The following is an 18,077-nucleotide window of genomic DNA, read 5'->3' on the forward strand; positions in this document are numbered from 1 at the left end:
TGTACCAGTGGCAAAAAGCAACACAAGGCAACTGCTATAGATAGAATACTGGTGTCTCTGTTCACATGTAGTAAACTCTCAGGCTAAAAAAGAAATCTGAAATAACACCTCAGTAATTTTAGCAAGCTCGAGTACCAGAAAAGATGTAAAGTACAAATCTAGCTTTGTCTTTTCTAGCAACCAAGATTTTACGCGTAGTCATCAAACCATTCTCTGATATAGTGCTAAAATATCCACCACAACAGATGCTCAATCACTGCAGGGATGGGAAAAAAACCATGTATAGAATCATAAAGTGGCTTGAGTTGGAAAGACCTCAAAGATCATCTAGATCCAACCCCCTGCCATGGGAAGGGTTGCCAACAGCTGGGTCAAGCACTGGATCAGGTTGCCAAGACTTCCCACTGAACACCCCCGGAGATGGAGCATCAACAGCTTCTCCGGGTGTATGATGGAATAGCTGATGTTGAAGGGCGCCTTAAAGATCATCTGGTTCTAACTCCCTTCCCATGGGCAGGGTTGCAGGTGATCAGATGGGGCTGCCCAGCTTCCATCCAATTGTCAACAGCTTCTCTGGGCTGTTTGTTGCAGTTATTCACCACCACCTGAGTTAAAAGTTCTTTTAACATCTCAACTAAATCTCTCCTCCTTTAGTTTAAAGCCACTTCCCCTTGTCTTATCACTGTCTGACCCCTCCTGCTTAAAAGCTCCCTTGAAATACTGGAAGGCCACAATGAGTTCTCTCCAGACCCTTCTCCAAGATAAACCAGGCCAACTCTCTCAGCTGTGACCTTCCAACCAATTTCTTATCCACCTAATAATCCGTCCTTTGAAGCCATATCTCTCCAATTTAGAGATAAAAGTGCACCATTCTTTCAATTAGCAGCAGGGGGGAGGAAAAAAACAAACAAACAAACAAACAAAAAAAAACATTTCCAGCATCTGTAACAATATGGCTAGAGACCTTCAGAAGAAGAATGAGAGCTGAGATTGTTCAGCTATTTACTTCTATGTTCTCTGAAAGATGCTTTACGGTGCTTCTGCCACAAAGTGCTTTTGGCTTGCAGAGGAATACTGTTCAACAACTGTTCAATTAGGCTGATGAACCCTGGGAATGTTGCTGTTGCTCCCTAAATGAAGGAGATGATCAGCTTCCATGTGGAGGTGGGATTTTTATTAATCAATAATGCCAGATAGACTTAATGAATCGAAAATCTTCCTAGAAATGGTGATCTCTCTCTCTCTCCAACCTGAGCCTGTAAGTTCTGCAACCTGCTGCAGTGTGTCCTGAAGTTCTAGCGCTTAGCAACTGGGGCTGGAGGCAATCCAGTGCTGGAAAACAACTTGAAACACGCTGAAAACATTCCTTTGCCATTAAAAAGGCAAGGCAGCCAGTGCGCCTGCCTGAAGTAAAAATCTCTGTACAGCTCATTGCATAAATATGCATGTGCATATGGGGCATAATGGTCTGCGCATAGGCATGCGCCTACAAATAGGGAAGCAAACGCTTTGTTGCGAGAGCTGTGAACTTAACTGGTTAATTAACTCTGCTTTTAATGCATCTCCTTGCATTTGTAGTAAGTAGCAGGGGCAGAGCCTCCTTTAAATCTTGAAGTGGCAAATTCAGAGATAACAGATAGCTACGCTGAGGCACCAAGAGAAGCAGAAATGAAGAGATGTCACTGTAATAGCTTGTGACTCTTTGATGCTGTTGGAAAAAAAAAGCACAAAAAAAGCCCTGTGCAAGTGGACAGAGTCATTCACAGAGCAAAAAAACTAATTATTATGAGATTATTCGGTTTTGTGTACTCAAAGGCATCTGATGCAACTGTGTATATGGATAGATAGACACTACTTTGCCGTTCTGGTGTGGTTACGTTTATGTGTGACAACTTAATATTTGGAGGAAAAGTAATCCATGCCTACCTTTGTTTCCTTTCCTGCTGTGAGCATTGAGCAAGCCAGCACATGCACTTTGACTGTGTCATGAACGCAATTGCTGTTACTCAGATACATCCCTAGCTGTGTTTGCTGCTGCAGAACTTGTGCTGGTAAGAGACACCTCAGAAACAGGGCAGATTTCACAGGTGGGAGTCAGCAGTGGGAAGCTTTCAGAGCAAACATCTCTCTCTCTTGCCTGATCCCTAATTTTAGACTTTTGTTTGATAAAATTGGATGAAGATGTTGGTGTCTGTGGCTGTGACACTCGTATCCAGAAGGGAATCAGCGCTAAACTGCAGATCTGTTTGTAGGCAGTCTGGAGCTTCAGCAGAATTGAGTTGTTTTTGAGCCATCTCTCAAGTGCAACTATTGTGGAAGCCCGCAGTGATATTTACCTAGCTTTTCATCTTAAATGCCAGCCCAAGCTGTAAAGAAACATCAGGATTATTAATACTGTTGGCTTCCAGCAGTCGATGAAACTTAGCAGAACACGATCATCATTCTCATCTTGCCTAATTCTGCTGTCCTGGTGCTGTGGATGTGTTCCAAAGGGAGTCCCCCAGGGGTCTGCATTTGGGTGAGGTGCATTCCCTGCTTGCTTTGTGAGGGTAACACCTCCCTTGGACGGACATCTGTGCTGTGTGCTTTCTGCCACAGACATCACCGATTGCTTGGTGACAGCATGCAGTGCTCTCTGAAGTCAGTGGTGCACTGTCATCTGAGGTCAAGGCTCTGTTGTGAAAGAACGTCTAGGTTGTGTAAGGGCTTGCTGACAAAGGGAAGTTAATGCCATCAAAACGCTCAGTACTCTCTCACTCCTGGGTGACTCCTGCAGCTGCAAGGGGTGAGGTGAGATCCCTACCTGTTGGTGTGCTCACTCCTTATCAAGGCACTCATCAGTCCTTCAAAGCAGGATTAAATTGCTCATACAAAGATAGGAATACGCTTTATAGCATAAATCTGTGTCGTCAAAGAGTACGTGGAATATCTAATAAAGCCATTTTTGTGTTTTCAAGCACACAAAAATCTTTCAAAACGTATTTGCAGCATAAGCACTCTTGTCTTCCCTTGGCAGATTCCTGTCTTTGATGGCTTTGTGGACAACTTGCATCCTTGCAGCACTGCTGGAAGCTTAGAGATGCGAGCAGCCCTGGGGCAGTGTTTTGTATCACCACAATATTAGGCTGTTTGTGTTGGTCTGATAGCTGAGTGTGATTCTGCTCAGCTTTATCTTGTTGGTAGCCCCACTGCTGCCAAGGAGACTGGAGATGTACGTTACATCTGACTCTCAGGCACTTGCTAAGTGTTCATCAGACACTGCATGTTTTCCAGCTGTTGGTTCCATTCACAGTCCTTTTTTGGTGATTGGTGGATGGTTGGACTGGATGGTCCTGTGGGTCTTTGCCAACCTTGGTGGTTCTATGTGATTCTGAATGTGAGTCAGGGCACCTTATTGAAGGATGTTGTTTGCCCTCCTGCTTCTCACTTCCCATGGCTAAACCAAGGGGAATAATTTTCGTAGCCCCAGGCTTTCAGCAGAAGTGGTCACCATCTGTGTTCCCATCAAGCACATAATCAGAAGAGCTGAAGGAAGGTTTCCCATAGGGCTTCCTATTTTGGAATTGGGATCTACCGCTTCTGGAGCTTGCATTGGCTGCCCCATACCTTCAGCATCTCTATTCATCTCTCTGATCTGTCACTTACCTTCCATCCACAACACATGAGGTGTATGGGGCAGAGAGCACACAGAGCAGGTGGGGGACTTCAGCAGTCAGCTCTGTCGTTAGTACTTGGATGACTTGATGCTGCAGAACAATTTCTGCCCGTTTTGGTAGAAAATGTTCTCCCTCAGATACTGCAAACAAGGACAAACATATCTTTGTTTTCCTGCTCCTGAATAGCGTGCTTTGATAGGAAGCACTCAACTGACCTTCAGTTTTCACCAAGCACTGAGAAATACAAATAAATGCATCAGCTGCCATGCATTTGGGAAGGGACAGGCTGCTCCTGCAGTCCATTTGGTAATGTGCACACTGAGATCTGATTTAAGTAACAGCGGTGTGTCACAGGTCAGGGAGGACTGCACACATCTTGCACGATCTCCTTATAAAAAGCACTAACTAGCTCGAGTGTGATACTGAGCCTGTCACTTCAGGGCAGAAATTTCAAGCATGCAAGCAAGCAACAGGTGTCTCAGTAACACCACGGGTCCCTGAGGAGGGGCTGTGCTTTAAATACCCAAGTGACCACATCTGTTTGGTGACAGGTCACCCAGCAACCCATGCTGCTGCTGGGCTGCAAGGTGGTGTGGACTCTGCACTGCATGCATTGCCCCCACAGTGCTTCCTGGGCAACCAAGTTGCCCGAAAAACTGTTGAAGGGGAAGAAAAAACAAACAATATCTTCTAGAATTTGAGTGTATGTAAAGCATAAGGGTGCACAGCTTTTCACCCCTCCTTTGATGATAGGAATGATCTACCATGGAGTGTGAGTGGCCCCAAGTTGTGTGAATAACTGGAAGGAGTAAACAGTAATGCTGAAATTTATCCTAGGAAGGCTAGTGAAAAAGCATCATGGAGCCACTTAAGAGCACTAACACAGTAAAATGCATTGGCACTGACAGGAAAGCTGGATGCTGGGCTGCATTGTGATTTTTGTAGCAAATGAGGCAAGGAGCGTGTAATTCTTAGGTGATATCACAACCTCAGCATTGCCATTGTGTGTTTTAGTATATCTGCACTTTATGAAACATAAGTTACTTGATTGTAGAGATGTTTGAAGATCTCTTTGTTGCTCCTCACTCCTTGGTAAGAGCAGGACGTGTGCCCCAGTGCAGTGCATGTGTGACGTGAAACCGGTACAATGCAACTCTGATTCCAAAAGATTAATATCAGATATGAATTGGAATGGACACAGCAGCTTTACAAGACACCTCCAGAAAGATGAATTTGCTAGATGGTGACACATCTTGTAATTACGCTTTCACTTTTAAGATCACTTCCTAGAATGCCTTTCTTAAGTAGCAGCACGGTCAGTGCTTGGTGCCATAGTGGGAGAGCACAGAGGAGCAAAGATCATAGAGGCAATCTTGCTAGCATCAGAACCTGCCCACCACTAGTCAGTTAGAAAAGTCCATTGATATCAAATGCATCTCCCTCTTTTGTCTGCCTCAGCTCATGCAGCCCTGGTTTGGAAAAGTGGAAGGCTCCAAAAACATCAGTGGGAAGCAAAGCTGGGCAAGCAGAGCCATGGGAGGCTGCAAGCTGAACAGAGGGGATGAAGGACATCCCTGGGAGTGATGAATAATGTGGGTGCTCTGTAAAAAACTTGAAGATATTGTCATTAAAAAAACTCACTTTGCTTCCTCTTGATGTGTTTCCCTATTAGTAGTGCCGAGGGCTTAATAATCCTTGGGATCAGCTTTACCCACAAAAAGCAGACTTTCAAATTAAGAGTTCAATGCGAGTTGTAGTAGAAATCACAACAGCACTGGACTTGTATATTCAATTTTAGTGTGATCCATTCTTTGCTGTTCCTGCACGTCTGCTTTTATTTCTACAGTACAAGAGCTTGTTAGATGGCCCTGCAGGGAATAATGCAGTGGAGAAAACGTGATCTGTTTATCTTGCAAAAGCTTTCCTTGAAAGGGAAAATCCTGCAGTCAGCACACGTACAATGTTCTGCAAAGTGTGGCAAAGGAGCAGAGTCTGGTATTTGTAATGCTACAGAGGCTCACGTTGCTACCTGTGCCACTATTCCAGTGTGCTGAGGGACTAAAAGTACATCTGGGTCCAGAATGGGATTAAACGCATTAAACTGATAGTTCAGGGCCTGATCCATGCCATGCCAGTGTTGTGCAGCGCTATCTCTATGCCTGGTAAAGGGCTTTCCCTTCTATGTTTTTTTATGTCAAATCAGGGCCTGGAACACCCTGCTCATACTCCTCATGCCCAGACCATTCCTTCCTGGTACAACTCATGTCGGAAAGGTGTGAAAGGTGGATAGCAAATCCCAAGAGGAACAATTAATGAAGTTCTTGTTCTAGCAATTGTGCTCATCTCGTCTCACCCCTACAGTAGCCAGTCATGTAGTATATAAGCATGATGTCCACTGTAAGGTGTTGTTTCTGGCCCTTCCAACCTTCCCAACAGTTTGCAGCAGCTCTCTGTCTGGATCCTTCCCCTGCAGTGCACAGGAAGCCCAAGACAGGGGTCTCCAAAGCAAAGTGAGTGCACAAAAAGAACAAATACACTTTAAAGTGACTGGAGAACAGGCTAGAGAATCATGATAGAAAATGCAGTGGTGCCAGGATAGGTCTGGTGAATGCTCTGAGCTCTGCCACAGCCTTGGGCATCCCTTACTGCCTCATTTTCCCACTGGTAAATAAAGACCACCTCTCATTCTTGTGATATTTATTATCTTGAGACCTCTGTGGCAGTGGCCTCAGATTACCACAATGTTTGTATAGAACCCACAGAATCACTGTGGTCATATCATGGGGTGGAAGGTCAGGGTCCCACAGCTGTATCCCACAGTGAGCACAGCACAATGTAGCTGCAGGAACATGGAGAGGTTGGGTCTATACAAAAAGAGGGCAGTGACTAAATTTGGAATGACCTACTTTGGCCATGCAAATTGAGTTACAAGGTACTAATGAAATATCATGTAAAGAGTTGCAGGGCAGTGAGCAGAGGGAGCTGCAGTGACCTGTGGAAGGTCACTTTCAGACATTTCCCTCTAGAGTACGCATGCAAATAAGGAAAAGGGCTTGGAAATAGAAGTAACTGAAGCAATAAGTAAACCTCCTGCACAGAGTGTCAAATCAGTGCACAAAGGTCTTAGGACTGCCTTTAAAAACCTGTCAGTAAAAACACTGAATAAAGGGCCAGGGGGAATCATGGAATCATTCAAGCCTGGCTCACTAGAAGAGCCTTCTCCCCATCCCACTTTGTGGTGACCACCCCTGCCAGTGTAACACACAGAACTGTGATGGAGCAATCTGTGAGAAAAGGGAGGGATCTGTAATGTGGTATTGCCCTCTTACAGAATATAATCTAATATGTAATAATATGTACGTGGGTCTGTGACCTGTGATGCACTTTCTGGCACTGATAACCACAATGGAACACAAGCAGAACTTCCTTGGAAGGAAGTCCAAAGGTTAGATTCTGTTCTTGGGAGAGTTTTTATCCGGATATTTGAGGCCTGCAACTTGGATCTTGTTTAGTACTTGAACTGCAGATGGCAAGGGCTGCAGTGATAAAGTGAGCTGGGCTTTAAGTAAACCCTTTGTTAAGTCACTGAGATATTTGCTGGTGAAGACCTTGGCTCAGTAGGTGAAGAGAAGATGCAGGTGGTGGGATGCTGCACAGCAGAAGTGTTTTGTAGTGATTGCCACATGTGAAACCTGGAACATGTATGGTCCTAAAGGTAAAATGTCCTTCCTGCACAGTGGGAGAATGAAAGCTGAGCAGGCTTGGTGTGAGTTGGGCTGTCAGAAAGGGTTTCTGGGGTTTCTAAGTAGCAGGTCTGATCAAGTCACCGTTGCTATAAATTATTTAAGAGTGGGGTTCAGAGTGGGGGCAAAGAGAGATTGCTACTTATTACTTTGTTTCTAAGCTTGAAATCAGTAGATTATGAAGTGGATAGACCCTATCTCTCCTAAAGGAAGCTCCCCGTCTTGCACACACCCTTGCATTCTCAGAACAGCAGGACACATGGACACTTCAGAGTCTTTGCCCTGTGGAAACTACGTAGGACTTTCCAAAGATAGCCAAGAGCCTCACCAAAATAAATTAACCTGTCATTAGTAGGCTGGAATTTGTAATGAAAGGTTTGCACGTACCCTAGCAGTCTAATTCCAGCCTCCTGGTTCTTATCTGTAACATCTAAGCCAGCTAGAAAGACATCTCAAAGTGAAACATGATCATTTCCTGGCTATGTGCCTTTGCTTCTCTTCAAAGCCAATCTCTGCTGAGAAAATAACCACCTGTTCCTTTTACGCAAGGCAGCATTTCATAAGGCTCTCTTGGATGCAAGGTCACTACTGGGGGATTTGGCTATTCCTTCCTAACTTCGTGACTTGTCACCTGCAAATACACGGGGAGAGCAGAGTATAGGCAGCACTGAAGAGCTGCTGTAAGTGCTGCTACCTGCATAACCTCTGCACCAAGACTGGGGACTGAATTCCAGCCTTGACATTGGTTTGATTGACTTTTTGGTGGTGAACCCAAGGGCCAGAAGTAAACCACCTCAAACCCCAGGCAGCACAGGGGGTGCATGCTTTGCACTGCCCACAATCACAGATCTCAAGGCTGTAATGCTGCAGCAACTTGAGGAAGCAGCATACCTGGAAGAAGAGATCGTCAAGCTCATTGCTATTCACAGTGCTTATTTAACTACTTCCAATGTGGATGGAAGTTCTCACTTCCATTCCTGTGACACACACTTCTCTCCATGACTAGGTTGCATTTTCAAGGCAAGTGTATTAATATGCCCCCCCCACACCTGATCTGGGCTGAATAATAGGTTAATGGTGATGCTTATCCCATTATAAACTTCAGCAGATATTTTCTTGGTGCTAAAATCTACTGTAGTGGACTACAGATCTACAGAGAACTATCTCAGAGCTGGTGCTGTTCTGGTCGAGATTTCTTTCCAGTGCATGAAGAATCTCCCCAGCACAAAATCCTGCTAAGTTATTGATAGGAAGATTTTGGAAGGAGTGCAGAGGACATCTGGCAGCTTCTGGTTTGCATTTCCTCTTTCCATGAATAATTTGAATGCTTTAATTGAATTGCAGTCTTGGCTGTATGTATTTATCAGCAGACATTTTGGAGCCTTTCATCCTAGGGGCTTAAAGCAAATTATTGAAGTCACAAAACATCCTCAGGAGATGTTTTTGTTCACTGTTATTTTACTGCTAGACAAAGAATCTAGAAACACCAAAATAGTCAATTGGCCAGATGACACAGGAAACTCTCAGGAGTGGGAGGAAGGAAGCCGGAGTCTCTTGAGGTTTCTGAGCAGTGTGCTCTCAGCTACAGCTTCTTTATGGCTTCTTTTTATTCTGGTCCAGAGAAGGGCAACGAGTCTTGTGAAGAGCTTGGAGAATATACCCTACAAGGAGAGACTAAAGCAACTGGGGCTGTTTAATCAGGGGAAAAAGAGGCTGAGGGGAGACCTGATTGCTCTCTTCCAACATCTGAAAGGTGCTCACAGTGAGAGCGGGGCAGGTCTCTTCTCACTGGTGACAGGTGACAGGACAAGGGGAAATGGCCAGAAGCTGCACCAGGGGACGTTTAGGTTGGATATCAGGAAAAACTTCTTTACAGAAAGGGTTGTGAAGCACTGGAATAGGCTGCCCAGGGAGGTGGCTGAGTCCCTGGTGAGACTGCTAGATTCTGTGTCTCTGTTATTTCAAGATACTTGTACTGGAAGAGAATATTTCTAATATTGCTCTTCTAAGGGCAGAAACACTTTCCTAATCTTCTGAAAATGCAATGCTGATCCAAGGCACGGTCAGTGCACTATTCCTTCTGCTGTGTTTAAAACTATCTCACCATTATAACCAAAGTAAACAGGTTGCCAGCTGCCAGGATGGGCCTCCGAGGTGTTCAACTTGGCATCACTAATGAAGTTGCCTTTGAGTAAACAGCAGAGTAAATAAAGCATGTTGATGGTTCTGCACACTGAAATTGTACATTTATTCTGCCTCCTCCCATGGAAGTCCCCAGACATTTTATTTCAGGTTTCCAGAGAGCTGTGGTCTGTGCAAAACCTCCTCTAACATGGCCACCAGCTTGGCCACCTGCATGACAAACTGCAGTAACCCAAGCAAAAGTCATCCTGGCACTTCCATGAAATGCTGCCTGCACCACATTGCCCACCAGGCTCTCTTGTTGCTGCTTTTCATGACAAGCTTGTTCCTGCATCTTTATGCCATCACTTTCCATAAGTGCACTGCTGTGTTGATTCTTCCATTGCTTTGCAAACTGTACATCCCTGTTTGCTCAAATTTGGGGTGGAATTTAATGGAGGTGCAACTAAAAGCAGACTGACTCCCACCAAAGTGAAGCTTGTTCAAAATAGACAGTCCCACTTGTTTGTCAGATCTATCTCCAATGTTGTTTCATTACAGAAAGTGAAAAAGTAAGTCCCCCTTCTACCTAGAATTTAATTACAATACAAACTGAAAAAGAAAAACATCAAGGAGATTTCTCTGCTCTACACAAGGACGCAGATACATTTCTAGATGGGTGAGGAGAGTTGAACCATCTGGTTTCATGCAATCTGAAGTGAACAGAGAGTTGTATGCATTTTAGTAGTTTATCCTGGGAGAGGAATTAATGCTCAGAGAACAGCTGATGTGATCAAAAGCTCAGAAGATTTTTGTGACTGTGGCTAATTGGACACACAGTGATAGGAGATGATGTTTTTCATCTGAAGAGAGCGATCATCTCAGATGTATGGAATGGGAAACCTGAGCTGTAGTACATTTATGCTGTGTACAGATGATAGATAGACATGCACATATATGTGCATGCAAGACTTCATCTGAATGAAAAGTACCTTTGGCATTAGTAAAGTCACTGAATTAACAAAAGGTGAACTTAATTTTGTGTGTCATGCCTAATGAGTGAAGAAGAGAATGCTCATGAAACTTGTTCACACAGCTCTGAAACTGTTATACAAAGCACTTCACCTCAAGTCAGAGATTTATTTCCTACCAAAGGTAATAAGACTGGAGAGTTGCCTGTTGTGCTCTGCAGTTTTCCATAATAGCATGGCAATAGGCATTTCATGTCAAGCAATAGCAAAGGACTTCACAAAAAAAGCCCAGCATGACTGTTTGAATGTAGCACTTATGTTCACCAACTAATTCCTCCCAAAGAAGAGAACTGTGCATGTGTCAGAGAGGTAAAAATAATGGGTTAATTGGAGGAGGGAGAAAATGGACTGGTGTTGTTAAACTAACATCATCAGATGTATTTCTTTTCTTTCCTCGTTAACTGGCTGATGCAGCATTAAAAATCCAGGTAACCAAAGCAAGGGACAATGCCAGCAGTAGACCCTGCACATGATGCAGTGCAGTTTACCCTGCAGGTAGCCCTATTGTACCCCGACCAGTGAATGTTAGCCACAAAGTGACTCCTCTTGTTGCTGATTAATGCATTAGAAACAAATATGCCTTACAAGACTCTGAAAAACAGGCAGCTCTGGGGAGCTGAGCACCCTGGGCAGCACTTGGGTACTGTGCCCATCCATGCTGCTATTCTCAGCCCGGTGTTCCCAGGGGGGATTAGGTCTGCCTGCCTTTCTGAGAACCCTTAAGTGAGATCATCTGCAGCTTTAGTGTCTGCACCTCTGCAAGCCATGAGTCCTATCTCACAGGCCTTGTTATCATTGCTGCCATCTACAGCAAAGCAACCCACAGTGAGGACCCTGGTGGCCAAAAACTGAGTTATTCCCCACAGCAGACATTTGCCATGTCAGTAGAACCCGGAAAAGATGTCAAAACTCCTGTCCAAATAAAAAACATAGAATGACAGCATTCAAGAACAATTTTTTTCCACTTAAAACCTGCCTGACACTGTTATTAAGTAGCATCCCAGATATCTCAGCCTGGAGAAGAGAATCTACTACAGAGTCCAAACAGGGTCCAAATGTACTGCTATCCAAACATGATAAGTGACACCTTTTGTATTGCTTATGCCTATCCAACTTTTATTATCCTGGAGCTTTGTTTTCATGTTTCAGATTCTGAGAAGGCAGACAAGGAGTATGAAGAGCTTTTTGAAAAGGAAAAGCATGTGCTGCTGTTCCATAGATATAACATCCATGATTGTTTTACATGCACCATGCAAGAGAAGTATTTGCTAGGAGTTACTGATCCATTTGCTTCAGTGTAGAAAAATGATGCCTTGCTGACTTTTTTCTGGTATGTAACACATTCAAGCCAGCAGCTGATATGCTTAAACAGTTCTTTTCTTCCCAGACTGCTACATGAAGAGCCCTCCTTGTGAACTGTGTAATTGAAGGTGCATAAAAGCCACAACAAGTAAATATCACTGGGAAAGCAGAGAGCATGAAAGGGAAACAATAGGTGTTCTTCTCTCCTCTTATAGCCACCAGCAACATGTATTGAGAAGAAACATCACTCAGGTCTGGTCTCCCCAGGGAAGGGATGCAAATTCAGTTCCTTTGCACTGTTGCTGTCTCCAAGATTGATGTCTCTTCTTGCCAGTAGCTCAGCATGAGCTAAAAGTGGGGCAGGTGAATGGTAAAAGCAGCAACCACACTTGGTAAAGATGGAGGTGGGAAAACAAGAAGCAGTAAGTGAGGGGGAAAAAGGAAACAGAATGAGGAATCAACAGCAAAGAAGGAAGAGACAGGAAGTGTGGAAACCAGTATGGGGTGAAGTTCTTCATTTCTCAGTGATGTAGGAAAGTGTGTTGAGTTGGTTCCTTAACTGAGTTCTTTTTGCACGTGTATGTATTCAGCTAGTTTCAGACAGTGCAGAAAAAATATATATAAATATATATTATTCTGTCTTACTATGACCCAAATTCTGTCCTTTCCCTAGAGGCAGTGACTTAGAATATGTATACACTGACAATTCATAGCATTATTACTACATGTTCCATGACACAAGTTTTACATTTAATAGTACCTTAGTCATTTGGGGAAATACTACCTTTTCACTGCAGCAGAGCTACCAACTGGTGAGCAAAAAGCCCAAGAGGCTGCTGTAGAAGCCCTTCACCCTTGCTGGGGTACCTTCTGATACTCATACTTAGCTGAATGTCACCTGTTGTACAACACCTGTATGTGGGTACTACCACACATAGCTCAGTGTGCTCTGCAGGTGCCTGACCTTGTTTCACGCAGAGCTGAGGCAGTGATTTCCCTCTTACGAACTGTGTGCTGGGTTCCAGTGAGCAGGTGTCTCCTTGCTGCCTGTGGACCTCCCTCCCATAAGCTGTCCTCTACATAAAGCAGTGATTTTGTCTTAAATAAAACACAGTGAGAGAAACGACCCAGTTCTGTTCACCCTTCTTCTACTCACCTTTTCTTCTTTTTTCTTTTTTTCACCCTTTCCCATGCACAGCCATTTCCTGTGCACTTGTTCCTAGCTTGCTTCACGCCAAGAGCACAGTTTCAAGGAGCTTTCTTTGCTTGGAGTATCCATGTTTCTTCACATTCCTCCTACATAACTACAAAGATGAGCTTGTTATGGGACCTTCCAAGTAATGAGAAGCCCACATGTTGACAGTCCCCATGCTGACTGTGAAATGACTTCTATTTCTGAGCCATAATACCAAAATCATCCTGCTTATAGTTCAGCATAAGCAGAGTCGTGCTTTGTACTGAACTGCTAAGTTAGGCTGTGGTAAGGAGGGGTGTACAGTGCTTTTTGGCAGTGGCACATTCTTGTTTCTTCTGGAAAGCCTCATTCAATAAACCAATAACTATTCTTTCCACTCTACCAAGCACCGATTCACAAATGCTTAAGGATCTTTTCATCTCTCACCTATTATGCATCTTCATGGGGAATGCTTTGTGTGTACAAAAGGCACGAGCTGCAGCCCAGCGTATGGGCACCTCTAAAATGTCAAGGCTTGATCCTATCAAGGATGGACTGGTTCACAGAGATACAGGTGAAGCAGAAAGGGAAAGAGCATCATGCAGATGTTCATGGAGTAAATGCATACAGTCAGCAGACGTCTTGTGAACATCACAGTGAAAAAGTAAGGAAGATTCCATCATGCTCTGTGTGCAGCTCAGGCAAGTGAGAAAAAGAATACAAGGAAGATATCAGTACATTGGTTACTTTTAAGAATTGACTTTTGTAGTGTCAGTGTAAGTCCATTGTCTATGTGCCCTAGTTTCCAAGAACTTGTGCTGAGTGCAGGAGACGGGCAATTTGCAGATACAGCACAGAACAAGCTATTTTTCTGTAGGAGTGTGAAGACGCAGAACATGAATCAGTGTTTTTCCATGGAGTCAGCATGCTTAATTGACATCCTCTGAAGATGACAGACTCTTGTTGTTACCTTTCTGCTCTTCCTCACCCTGTTCTCCCATCCTTTGGCATTTCATTGGAACACAATAATCCCCCACAATTACTAAAAAGGAGTCAGCACTCTCTGCCATATCTCTCCAGTCTGCAGCAAGACTCTTGGATCTCATCAGATCTTCAGTGAGGGATGGCACTGTGCGTCCCATAAACAAGCACTGTCTTCATCAGAAATATCTTAAGTGACAAAAAGACTCATTTTGATGCAGTCTGCTATTATCTTTTGATTTCTTCCCGGAGGCTTCTTTGAATTCTCCTTTTCAGCCCTGCTCCAATTCAGAACAAATGCTCATGCAAAGTAATCCATCACAGACTGAGTATGCAGCCTAGCCTAGGTGAGGCAGCAAAGGTAGGTGCATCACACTGCAGAGAGTGGAACATTAGTAGCACGCTTCTCCAGTTGAACTGTGGTTCTCTGCAGTGCTGGGAACAGTTTTGTGCCGATCAAACTCTGTGTGACTCTGCCTGCTAACTGCTGAGGGATCAATAGCAGTTCCCATTGAGTCCCAGTGCACAGAACAAGTTCAGCCATTCAGATCACTTCTAGCTGTCTGGGGCAAGGTATCGCTTCAGCTGGCAGAGTCAGCCTTGTCACAGTGCCCCTGGTTTGCTTCTGGTGGTTGCCCTGCTGCTTTCACACTGGCAGCTGCAACGCCAGCCAAGTTGTGAAGGCAGCTGCAGAGAGGAAACTTCATTGTTTGGGACACTGGACTCTTTTATATTGGACTTGCTGACAGACTTCCTACACTGGAAAAACTGGTGGGTGGGGGGAAATACTGTCTCAGATCATTGTTTTGCCTCAACCCTTCCATTATTTCAGTAAATCTAACTCAAAACACGCCTCGTAATCCAAGCTCTGGCACCTTGCCTCCCAAAATAAGGTGCAGGTATTACAGGCTGTGTATTGTAGGCTGCTTTGCTGTCATGGATCCTCATGTCAAATCCCAAATCCCATGTCCAATCACCGCACCTCAGCCTTGCCTGAGGCTGGCATTCATGAGCTACATCTCCTACTTCTCAGCACTTGTGTACAGGGCCCCGTGTTTTGTCTGAATTTGTTTGAATCCCATGAAAAAACATCTTCTTATCCCGTTTTGACCTACCATGGGGCTATAGAGATCTATTCTTAGCAGCGAATGGTGCTATGGCAACTGTCCCTGCAATATGACACATTAGCAAGAATTCTATCATCTTCTTTTAATCCATAACTCCCCAAATACCTTCTGCACATCCCAAGCCACCTGGCTTTTCCCATCCTCCTCAATGTCAGGGAAGCAGCTCCTTCCCAATTTATTTTTCTAGTTCATTTTGAGGCAAAGTTATCTTGATATGTAGATCTGAAATAATATACTCAGTCCCAGCTGTCGTAACCTATATTGCAGGATACTCTCTTGCTTTGCTATAACACTTCCCCAGCTGCTTATATGATCTCTTGCTGAATAATTCTTTGACATGGGCCCTATCCTATGCTCTGTTCCTCTTTGTATATCCTACCAAAGACGATTTGTCAACTTGAAACGTTCTTCTTAAACATTTGTGGTACTAATTAATAAATCATTTACTCGCAGTTTGATATAACAGTTCAAAGCCTCCTCTGACAAGACAGCCTTGTGTTCTATGCACTGCTTTGTCTCCATTAAAATAGCTGGAGTTCTGTGAGCTGATGCACGTCTAGAGCTTGCTTTGGTTGGGAGCTAGGAAAGAACATGCTGAGAATTGGGCTCTGCCTCAAAGAGCTGCAAACCAGACATTATAAACATACCCCAAACTAGCTGTTAAACACTCAGATCCTGATGCATTTTAGGTAATAGACCTATAAAACAATCTGAAATGTTTCAGCTCTCCCTGCCTGCACTAAATCATCTACAGAATTGCCAAGTATGCTGTGTGCTTGTACACAGCATCCTGCTACTAATTGGGCACTGAAAATGCTGCTTGCTTAAATACTGAGCCACCTACAAGTTTGACAGCATTTGGTGAGTAATTGAAGGATTTTTGTGTTTCAGTACATCCCCATATGCCATGAACATCTTCAAGTGGCAACACAGGGACAGCAACAACAACGATACTGAAAAGTCCTGCAGATAACAGGCTAAATTCATCTCTGGTGTAACCCCAGTGGCTGGAGCTCACTGATAAGTGCCCTAGAGCTAGAAAAAGGTATGTGATATAAAGTGGCTGTTCCCTCTTTCCTGCTCAGGTCCCTTTTTACCCCTGTCCTGCCAGAATGCCAATTGTACTGATTTGCTGAGGCACGGATGATAACATCATTTACAAATCTTCAGCAGGGTCCCACAGGCTTAGGAGTCATAAAATGTCAGTGCCAGAATGTAAGCCTGAATAAAAATAATTGCCCTCATTTCTAGTATAAATTACATTAAACTCCTTCCTCTCATAAAAGGTTTTTTAACCCTCCAGTGTGAAAGAATGGTCACAGACTACAATGCACAGTGTTTTAAAATTAACTTCCTTTCGTGTTTCATTTTACTAATTCTGAGGAACTTTTAGTGACCAGCTCCCTTTCACAAAACAGAAACTTTTGTTCCTCATGTGGGTTTTCCATGCTTGAAATACTCACTGCTCCCATTCTGTGTGCTTCTTCCATCTTTACACAGCATGAAAACCACCAAACTCTGCAGAAAGAAAGCAGGAAAGTGTAAGAAGGCCCAGGTGACAGGTCCTCCTTCTGCCCAGCTGCCAGACTCTGCTCCATGTTTGGCCCTGGAGCAGTGGAGCATTGCAATGCATTGCGTCAGCAACATGCTTGCCTGGCTTTGTATCCTGTGCCTCAAGAGAGTGCCCTGAGCTGTCAGGCCAAGTCTTAATATTTCCTCTGCCTGTCCGGTGGTTGCTGAGTGTTTCCAGGCGAGAAAGTGACAGCTGTCAGAGCAGTAATCTGGGCCCAGGGCCCCCCAGGCTGGTGTTCTGCCTGCCAAGCACCAGGGCAAGCCTCTTCACCTGGATGTCTTAGAGGTCAACCAAGCTATTTATGTTATTCATTTACTTAGCTTTATAAATAGCCATTTGTCTGTCAGCAGATGCCCTACTGCTGCAGAATGCTGAGGAGTTTTTGACAGCCCCAGGGGCAAACTGCAGCCTGCCAATGTGGTGCTTACACTGCCAGCAAAACACTGCCAGGCAGCGATCCCCTCTGCTCTGCCTGTGTTCTCCATGCAGGATGGAGCTCATCCAGCCACAATGCCCTTCATCCTCCTGATCTTCCTCTGCCTTGCCACAAGGTCTCTCCCCCTCCCCACCTCCTGCCCACAGGGCAGTGACTGAACCAAGCTAACATGCTCCAGATAGGCACTGGGGCCACAGCATCCCCATCCTCCCCCCGTAGCCCCCCAGATCTCCAGAGCTATCCAAGTGTGCACCCAGCACAAAGCTGAGGGGCAGCTGCACCACTGTCCACCAGGACTTGAGCTCAGGCAGCCCCCTCTGTTTTACATTAGGTTTGCTGGCTGCTAGTATCCAGCATGTACAGAGCACACGTTCAAATTGGGGCAGTTTTTCCTTATGCTGAGCGTGTTCTCAAGCACCATGTATCCAGCCCATACATCTTTGTGTGCTGCCTTTGGACACTATCACAGGTGCTTTGTGGCTGCCTCAGTTTGATGGAATCCAGGCATCCTTCTCATCATTATCCACTTGTTCTGCTCTCAATCACAATATTATATTTATTACCATGTTCCAGCAGTCAGATTTCTTGTTTTTCAGGCTTGTCTTTCAGCCTGCTCAGGCTATTATTTTTTGCCTTCAACCACACATAGATGAGGAACGAGTGCTGCCAGTTTGTACTGCATGCTGACCAAAGGGAACACTGGGTGCTGCAGAGCTGCAAAGGCTCATAACAGCACGCCTCCTGCATGGATGCCTCCACCAAAGGATACAATAAACCCTGTCCCTTCCAGGACTTCGAACAACTGATAAAACATGCATATTTTCACACAGCTTCTACATCTCCTTATCAGTTTGACTGTAGAAATACTTAAAATCAGCACACAGAGGAATAGAAACAAAGTGAGACCTGCAAGAACTGTGATTTCCCAGCCAA

The sequence above is a fragment of the Coturnix japonica genome, chromosome Z (assembly GCF_054131305.1).
Source record: "Coturnix japonica strain WE chromosome Z, WE-NBRP24, whole genome shotgun sequence".
Lineage (NCBI taxonomy): Eukaryota > Metazoa > Chordata > Aves > Galliformes > Phasianidae > Coturnix > Coturnix japonica.